The sequence below is a fragment of the Manacus vitellinus genome, unplaced genomic scaffold, assembly GCF_001715985.3.
Source record: "Manacus vitellinus isolate BGI_N305 unplaced genomic scaffold, ASM171598v3 scaffold_25_pilon, whole genome shotgun sequence".
NCBI lineage: Eukaryota > Metazoa > Chordata > Aves > Passeriformes > Pipridae > Manacus > Manacus vitellinus.
This window is the reverse complement of record NW_021939882.1, coordinates 2,910,589-2,919,781: the sequence shown is the minus strand read 5'-3', so window position 1 is coordinate 2,919,781 and position 9,193 is coordinate 2,910,589. Positions and strand designations below refer to the sequence as shown.

The 9,193-nt window shown below is 43.0% G+C and overlaps 1 protein-coding gene across 2 annotated transcripts in view; it reads right to left on the bottom strand.

Moving 5' to 3' along the window:
• Positions 1-8,193, bottom strand: part of DRD1 (dopamine receptor D1) — a 13,927-nt gene extending 5,734 nt beyond the window's left edge. The window contains exon 1 of one of the 2 annotated variants that reach the window (XM_018073655.2): positions 4,793-8,193. The gene's annotated coding sequence lies outside the window, so the exon portion shown is untranslated. Of the gene's footprint in view, positions 1-3,301; positions 3,850-4,792 lie in introns of those variants that run through there. The other variant, XM_018073654.2, reaches the window with a different exon arrangement.
• Positions 8,194-9,193: the final 1,000 nt, after the last annotated feature.

Below are 9,193 nucleotides of genomic sequence, written 5' to 3'. Positions count from 1 at the left end.
CGGTTATTCTTCGAACCCCTTCGTTTTCCACAAGGGTTTTTTCTTGCTTACCTTGGCTGCAACAGGCAGTGAAAGATGAACATGCTGATTTGCAGCCTTTGCATAGGAATCTTACCCCCCAACAATCAGAAAATAAATAAAAAAGACATCACAGAGAGGTTAAGAAACCTCCTAGAAGAACAAATACTCTAAGCTGTCAACATAAATTTCATGAGGCTCAGTACTAGTGAAGTTGCTTTTGTGCCAACTGGCATTTTTCATAATGCCAGTTAAAGCAGACACAGTGCTAAGCTAACCTTGACTAGTTAACTGAAACACTTATTTTCCTTTCTCCTTCTCTTTCTTTTTTTATAAATTTTAACAGCTTCTCAGCAAGTTCTCATTCCCCCCCACCCTCCTCCTGCTTATTATCCTGTCCTTTAATCATCATTCATCCTCAGAGGAGGGTGAAAATAGACAAGAAAATGAATCCTGTGCTGTTTGGTAATAGAGATCTCTAATGAAAGTCACTGTGAGTTTTCTCTTTCTATTTTCAAGATTTTTTTGCTTTTGTCTCCTTCTTGAGGCACCACAGGTGAGGCTTACTGCATGATATGTATATTCCAAAAAGGTAGCACACTCTTTTTTTTCCACAGAAACCCTGGGCTGAGGGGAACATTGCTGGGGGGAACCCAGAAGTCACTAAGCACATTTGATTTTATTTGCAACAAATTCCAGAGGCTCTCCTAAAATGACTCTGGATTATTCCAGGAGAAATCACAACTCCCGAGCACACAAAAAGCAGAATTTTCGAAGCATATTGCAGAGAAACACTGAGGTACACATTGCAGAGGAGAGACCAGTTTGCTCTCAAGCATCTGCTTATCAGCTCCATTCAGTGAACTCTTTAGTTCTTTTTTACCAGGGAGTGGTCTTTCCTCGGGAAGAGGCTGAATTCAGCACTGGAGGAATGTAATGCTGCTCAGATGAGTGAGGGGTTCAAAGTTTCATTCGACATTAATTTAACTTCCTACCCACTAAAGCCTGTAAGACTCTCACAGGCCCTATTTTTTTGGCAATTCAAGTATCAGTTTCAGAAGCCAGAGCCAGTTTCCTGCATCTTCTTTAAGTCTGTGTGACCAGTTCAGGGATGAACAAGAAGTCTGGATCAGCCCTGACTGCACTAGTGGAGGAAAGCCCCTTCAGCAGCTACAGTGGTTTCAAACACCAGCAGTTCATGCAGGGCACCCTGCTGTACTCATTTGTCATTTCAGCTAATTTATAAGCTTTTAAAACTTTCAAGACTTAATAGTCATACCCAGGCGAGGAACAAAAGTGAAATCCATTAAACCCCTATTATTATTTAAGTAAATTTAGTGGTGGCATTAGGAAGCTGATTGACATGACTCTGGGAACCAGTTACACGAGTGTTAGGTGAATTTTCCTTTTGCTGCTCTCTGACCAACCTGCCCTCAGCCAGTGCAAGAAGGATCAGCTCTCAGCCAGGTCTGGACTTGCCTAAAACTCCAGCAACAAGCTGTTGGTGCAGGTGTTTCCTGGAAATTCAGAAACAAGCACAGAGCTTGTTTAATTCTCCCTGGGTACCAACATAAAACAGCTGCTTAATTTTATGTCAATGCTTTTCAATCACTTCTGACTGATGCTGGAATCAAAGCATGCCCACCAAAGGAAAGCTTTTGTGTCTCTATTCCCACCCTGTGAGGCACCTGCTCCTGCCAGGGGACTTTGTTTGGAGAAGGTCCTACTTGGTCCGTATGAAGATTTAAAAATATATTTATAAATACTGAGTAGCACCTTGATCCGAATGACCTTCATCCAAACAGTAATTAGCTACTGGAAGACCAAGTCAGAGTTCAACAAAGCCCATAGCAGAGATTCAGAGATAAAACATGCTTTAACCTAAAAAATAGTGCACACACTAGAGCTGGAGAAAGGCAACTGAATTTACAAAATATATCAGTACATGGATACAAATTGTACTTACATCATTCTCAGGGTGCTTTTTTTTGTCTGCATGCATGGGATTTATTAAACGTAAAATCAGCTGAGGCATGTTATCAGAAATAATGTCTGAAAGAGCTGTCAGGTTTGTAAATAGCTGGTTATACTAATAAGCCAAGATAACTTCAGCCTCAATGTAACATTCTCAGGAAAATCAGGGGTTCCTGGAAATGAAAAGAAATATATGAACTCTTTTAAAGATCACTGAAGCACATTGTTTAAATTGATATTATCATGTTGGCCATTCTACAGGGAAAACTAGAGTAGTGAATAAAAAAGCACAGAGCAAAGAATGGCAGAAGTAAAAACTATTATTAACATCTCCAAGGATCTCAAGATAAGTCTTGAATGATAAAGGTCCATCAGCAGGGAGAAAGGATCATTGAGAGAAATGATTTCTAGTCCCCAGACACTGACAAAGAGAGGCCTAAATATTCAGTATTGAGTGTGGGCACTTTTTTTTGACTGTAGATTATAGGCATGTCCCTCCATGTCTGGGGGATTCAGTAGGGCTGATCTCAAAAAGCACATTAGTGCCCTTTTGATGTTGACTTGTGAGCTATTTCCAATGGCAACCAGTGCATGAAGCATCCCCAGGTATCAATCAGGTCACTGGTGAAGTGTGTGAGGAAATCTGAACACTGACAGGGAAAAGGAAAATGAAAAAAGCCCAGACAGAAACACCATGTATGAAAGTCTGAATTTAAATGACTCATTTGAGGCAACTAATTCAAGCAGTGGCAAAGCTGGACACAGAGGGTAATGCAGGAGGGTATGAATGGGAAGGATTTGCTGTGCAGTGCTACTGCTTCCTGGGATCTGGAGCTCATGCACTGGCTGCAGGATGCTCAGGAGGCAGGACCAGGCACTGCTGCTCCCCTGGCATCTCCCCTCCCAGGACACTCTTGGAGCTCAGCCCTGATCCCAGCCAGGAGAGCCCAACTCCATCCCTGGGCCACAGAGTTTGGAGCCTGCAGAAAGGATTTCTGCTCTGTGGGAATCAAGCAGCAGCCTTTCAAAAAGCAGCCTCGTGTCACACACAAGCTTTAGGAGTGGTGGAAAACCACTCCTAAACTCCTTGTTTGTAAAGGGGAAGGAGCTGTATTCACCTGCCATCCCCTTCCTGCTCAGAGCCCCTTCAGGCTCTGGTCCCCTTTCCCTCCCTCACCACTGATCTCTCTCTACACCTGCAAATCCAGAGCAGAGCTGGGGGGTTTCAGCTGTAACCCCCCAGATTGTACAACAAAATGGCTCTTTTTGGAGAGATGAGGAAGACAGGAAAGAAAGAGAAGTACCAAACCTGCAGCCAGGGATCCGAGCAGAAGCTGTCACCTGAACAGTCCCCAGCCCCAGGAGCTGTGGGTAATTTCAGCTTGGTGCAATGCTGCCAATAACTGTGTTATTTAATCGGCAGAGCTTATGCAGTGACTTTTTATGGGGTTTTTCCAGTTCCACCCACTCACTCCCACAGGACCAGAGAAAGAAAAGTTTCCCACAAGAAACACTTGGAGTGACCTTCCTCTTGCAGCTCAACCTGCTCCATCAATGCAAAGGCCATTATTGGATCTTAAATCACCCTGGAAATTGCTCGAGCAGGGAAACCTAAAATTTCCCCCCTTCTCTTTCTGGGATTTCCATTTGCCAGAGATACGGGGTAGGAGAGGGATTACTGCCCTGCCAACACTTCCCTCCAGAGTGGGTAGAGAGCCAAACTGCAGAGGATGATGAGAATAAATTACAGCTGAGAGGAGAGGAGAGCTCTAAGGAAAGAAAAATGCTTCCTCTGACTGCCTCATCCCTGCGGCACAGCAGAACAGTGCCAGGAAATCCACAGCAAACTAACAAGACCCTTTCTTCAAAACCTAATCTACATCAACAAATACAAAATATCTCAAAATTTCTGATCATTTCACTGACAAATGTAGACACTGGATGTACTGCTGAATTTTGTATTCTAAGCCATGTATATAAAAACCCTACAGGGCTGATTGCTGAGGACCTACTATATGAAATGGCTCATAATCTAGTAAATCAACACAAAAATACAGACTGAGCCATTCCTTCCCAATTTAGGCTTTATTTGCATATGCTTTTTTTTTTTTTAAATAGTGTATAGCTTTCATTTTTTCTTTCACTCCACACTGGACAGACATTTTAGGCCCTCAGAAAAAAATTGAATATATGAATAAAAGAAAGTCACGGAAAAAAATGACAGCAATTTTCATGTTAAAGATGGCTTTGACATATTAATTAGTATCTCAGAAATGAAATAAAGCCAGTGATACAGAATGATTCATTAGAATGATATTAATCTGAGGAATAATTAATTCTGAGGGGATGGATAAAAAGCATACAAATAGATATATTAGCTGCAAAACTCTTCAGCAATGACTGTGACAGTGATTTCTAGCAGCAGTGGATGAGACTGTGGATAATACAATTTTCTCAGCAGATGGTTTGGTAGGTGGCACTCTCTCCTAAGCTGGTGTTACAGATTTACTCCTGAGCTGCCTGCCAGAATCAAATAGATCCTAACCCATATTCCATCCCAGCCCCTGACTGTTGGATGGAGAACTGTTTAATAGAAGATTTGTGTGGTTTTCTAATGCAGGACATGTGATGATGAAGAGTGTCCTTGGTACCTACAACAAGTGAGCAACAGTTTGCCCTAGAGCTGATTATTAAATTCACATTATTACACATCCAGTATGGTCAGACTTCACAGCTTTGCCACTGATTTGTAGTCACTGCTACAAATCCTTGAATTAAAGATAATTAAACTAATACTTACCAAAAAAAGAGAAGCATCACTTCTTGCTCATAGTGAAGACTGACAGCAGCATTTCAGACCTTCACTGTAAGGAGCCACAGGAGCCCAGCCAGGACTCTCTGCATGGGAAGCAGCCCCAGGGTGCCCAAGGAGCACAGCAGGTCCAGCTGTGGTAGAGAGGGTCAACCAGCAGTTCAGCAATGACCAGACCACTCCAAATGTCCCACTGCTGAAGCTCTGTCTCAGGCAGCATTTTCCCATCTGCAGCTCCCCAGACAACCCTGCTGTGGTTGCAATGTCGCAGTTCCACCTTCAGGTTCTGGAATTAAACTGTTCTCCAAGGCAAGATGCTGGTTGTCAAAGTCAAGTCACACAGCCTGGGCTTGATGGTAGTCAGAAACATTCCACCAAGTTCAGTGAAACACTGGGACAAGAATCCAAACAAGAATCCATCCTGAGGTCTAAACTCTGGGCTGCTCCACTCCTCATGACAAACTTTCATTCAAACTTTTGAAAAAGCCACTGATCCAACTGGATTACCCCAAACCACAGTATAATCCTAAATCCACTTTCACCCTAGCTCATCTGGATATGTTATCCTGTTCCAGCCTCCGTGCCTGTCCCACCACATTAGGCAGCACTGTTTCATCCCACAACATGGGTAACATCTCCCTCTGCATCCCGCCTCGATGCCCTTGGCTTTTCCCTGCCCTGTGTTGCAAAGAGCCATTGTTGACACAGTCTCTAACAGAAAGTACTTTCCCAGGCTGGAAATGTTCCCTGAGTTTCACCATCCATTTGTCAACATCTGTCCCAAGGTCAAGGGCCTTCCAAGCCAGCCGGTTCTCCCTGCTCCCTTCCTGCAAAGCCACAGGGGCTGGGCTTTGCAAGTCAGGGCTCAGCTTCACCAACACAGGCACCCAGTGTCTCTTCCTCAGTCCACCAAACCAGTCCCCTCCATTTAGGAGACACTAAAATCAGGGATGTCTTCTAGATACAAGTTCCATTTCAGGAAAGGCTATAGGATCTGTTCCTATCTACTTTCTAGTTTTACTTTTCCCCCTGCTCTTTACAGTGATTTTCTCCTGTGATTTTCTCAGCATTTTGTTCTAAGAATTTCCCCTGTGTCTTTAGGAACTATGGACAGCTCATCCAGGATTTTTCCATTGTTTTCTTGCATTTTTCCACACTCAGTGCCAGCACAGTCATCAGCAGAAAAATGCAGCACAGTGCACAGGGAGTTTCACCAACCAGCGGAACCTCAGGGGAGCCAAGAGAGCCACCAGAGCCTGCGACTGATGGGACCCAACTGGACGAGGAGCAATGGCCTCAAATTGCTCCAGGGGAGGTTTAGATTAGATATTACAAAAAATTTCTTCACCCAAAGGGTTGTCAAGTCCTGGAACAGGCTGCCCAGGGCAGTGGTGGAGTCACCATCCCTGGAGGGATTTAAAAGACACACAGATGTGGATCTTGGGGATGTGGATGAGTGGTGGCCTTGGGAGTGCTGGGGGAACAGTTGGACTTGATGATCACAGAGGTCTTTTCCAACCTAAATGATTCTATGATTCTATCTTCTTAGGAATTTCACATGCCTTTGTAGGATTTTCCTAGTGATCTCTGGGAATATACCCTCCAGTTTTCAAGGAGTCTCCACCCAGCTTTCAGGAAATTTCATGTTGCCTTCTAGGAAACCTCCCCACTGCTTTCCAAGTGTTTCTTTCCCCTTACCAGGAACTTAGATTTTCTTTCTAGGAATTTCCACATGCTTTCAAGAAATCCCTAATGACCTTCTAGAAATTTCCCTGATGCTTTTTAGTAATCATGTTCTATTTATAACAAGTCCTTTCTGCTTCCAGAATTTCCCTTCTGCTCTTTAGAAATTTGCAGCAGCTTTCTAAGAACTGTGCATTTCTTTCCAGGATTCCTCCATTGCTTTATAGCAATTCCTCCTTACTTCATAAGAAATTCCCTCTAGCTTTCTGGGAATTTGTAGCCAATTTTCTCAGAATTCACATTTTGTTTTCCTGGAGTCCTCCCACAGCTTTCTAGGAATTCAGTTTTGCTTTCTAAGAATTTCCCATGGTTTTTCCAGGAGTTGCCTGTAGTTCTGTAGGACTTTCATGTGGTTTTCTAAACATTTTCCATACCTTTATAGGAATTTCATGCTGCTATGAATCTCTCACCACTCTCTAGGCACTCCTATCACCTTTCAGGTATACCTATCATGCCGTGACACAGTGTCAAGTGCTGTTCCATGCTGTTTGTGCTGCTGCATGTGGTGACATGCTGTGTGCTATTCCAAGTTGTCCTGTGGTGTCTTGTTTTGTCATATGTTGTGCTGCCATGCCTTGTTCGCACCTGTTTGCTCATGTTGCTGCAAGCAACATCTTGTGTGTCTTCTGCTTCTGCATCCTAAGTTCCACCCTATGTACCTGCAGGAATAAACATTTGAGAGTTCCTATTTTTAACTGCTATTTTATAAAGCCATTAGAAAAACTCGGGAGCAGAAAGTATAAGGATTCAGCAATATCTGGCCTCTAGATGACAACGAAAAAATTGTCAAGTCTGGTTGGAGCAGTTTTAAGATCCTGTGGCTGTTCCATGTGCCCTATGGGATATTCCTGCACCTCCTCTTGCCCCCACAGGTGCATATTGACTTCCCAGATCCCTCAGCCTAGTCAAGGGTCTTGCTGCCAACAGCAGCTGGCACAGATGCACAGATGCTTCAGGGCACAGACGTTCCCACAAGAGGTATTTATAAAATAGCCACATCATAGAGGAAATGGCTTCCTAATCCCCTTGAAAGGCTGGTTTATCCCTTTAAACATAGTTTTATGTCCCTTCTAAATGCAGATTGGCTTTTCATCTTCATTTTCTTCCATTCTTATCCAATATAACTATGCATCTAGAGAAATAGGAAAATTGAGTGTGCATCAATTTAGCTTGGCACAGTATAGCATGAGTAACCTAGAGCTGAGTTCAAATATTGCAGATGGAGCCAAAACATTTAAGTGATTTTGTAAGTAACACTCTCTCAGCTTATATAAGAGTTTTATTACAATTTATATTGCCAAAAAGTGTAGTGTTACTTGTCCGTTTGATCAAATTTCCCAAGATAAGAGTTTACTCCTTATCTGCTGAGAATGAAAAAACCGGGTGACGGTTTTGATATACTGGCACAGCCTCACAGGCATCTCTGGTTCATTTACAGAAATAATCCTTGAACTCTCCCAGACTGTACTGACGTCCTTTCCAATCTGGGCTTTGGATTTTCTACATAAAACTAATGCACATTACGTCAGGAGACCACAGGAAATGCTGTATATACGTGGTTCACCTTGCCCAGCATTCTGCTCCTGATGGCAAAATCCAGCACAAAGCCTTCACAGGCACTTCCCATCAAGTGCTAATGCGCAGTTCCCAGAAATGTTTCTGGTTTCTTCTGGCAAGCCCCTGATAATGCCCAGCTTGGTGCCAAGGCCAGTTTCTGATACCATATTCCAGAGCCAGCAGCTGAATACACCACAGTTCCTTGCACTGTACCTTCAGGAGTGACACCACATCATTCCCCACCTGCTCTACAACCACTTTTTTCATGGAACAGATAAGTCTTGACATCTCCCACGCTTGCCTTTACTCTCTGACTGCACTGTTTATCATCCAGGGTTTGGAATTCCTGGTCCTGCAGTGCCACTTACTGGACATTTATGTTCATAAAATCAATGTGCAGCAGCTCTTCATTTTCTCTATTGATTCCCAGAGCCAATTTGAAATGGAGAAAACCAAAAAACACTAATGACCATTTAGGAATACAGGAGAGCTTGAGAAAAGCAAATACAGTAAAACTCATTTCTTAAATGAGGCAATAATTATAGAGGAATAGAAATCCTCCTTTTTTGGTCACTGTAGAGAAGAATTTGCCCTGTAATAGTCTGGGAATTCTTCCAGGTGGAAACATGCGGATGATTAAATTCATCCCTAGTTCAATAAATACATCTGGGGATTTGCAGGAATCTTATTAATATATTCCTTGGGAAATAAGGCAACTGAAAGGAATGCTTCAAAAGGAGCTGAGGTAGGGCTTCTTTGATTAACCCAGTCATACTCTCTAGGCACGTGTTTTCTGTATGTACCATTAGTACTTGGCTGTAATTTAACAAGGAAGACACTACACTCTGCATGAACCTGTAAGAAAACACACACTTGTGTTCACCCATGAGGTACTGACTGATCACATGAGACTGGCTGTGTAGGAGACTTTTGAGGGGTCCAGGATTTTTGAAGAACAAGTCCACACCAGGCCTCAGTGTGGAACAGAAACAGGATCAGGCCAAAACCCCCATGTGAATCTGGGAGCTGGCACATCCTCTTAGATTCTGCATTTTTTAATACAGTCAAAAATATTATACTGTGAAAATT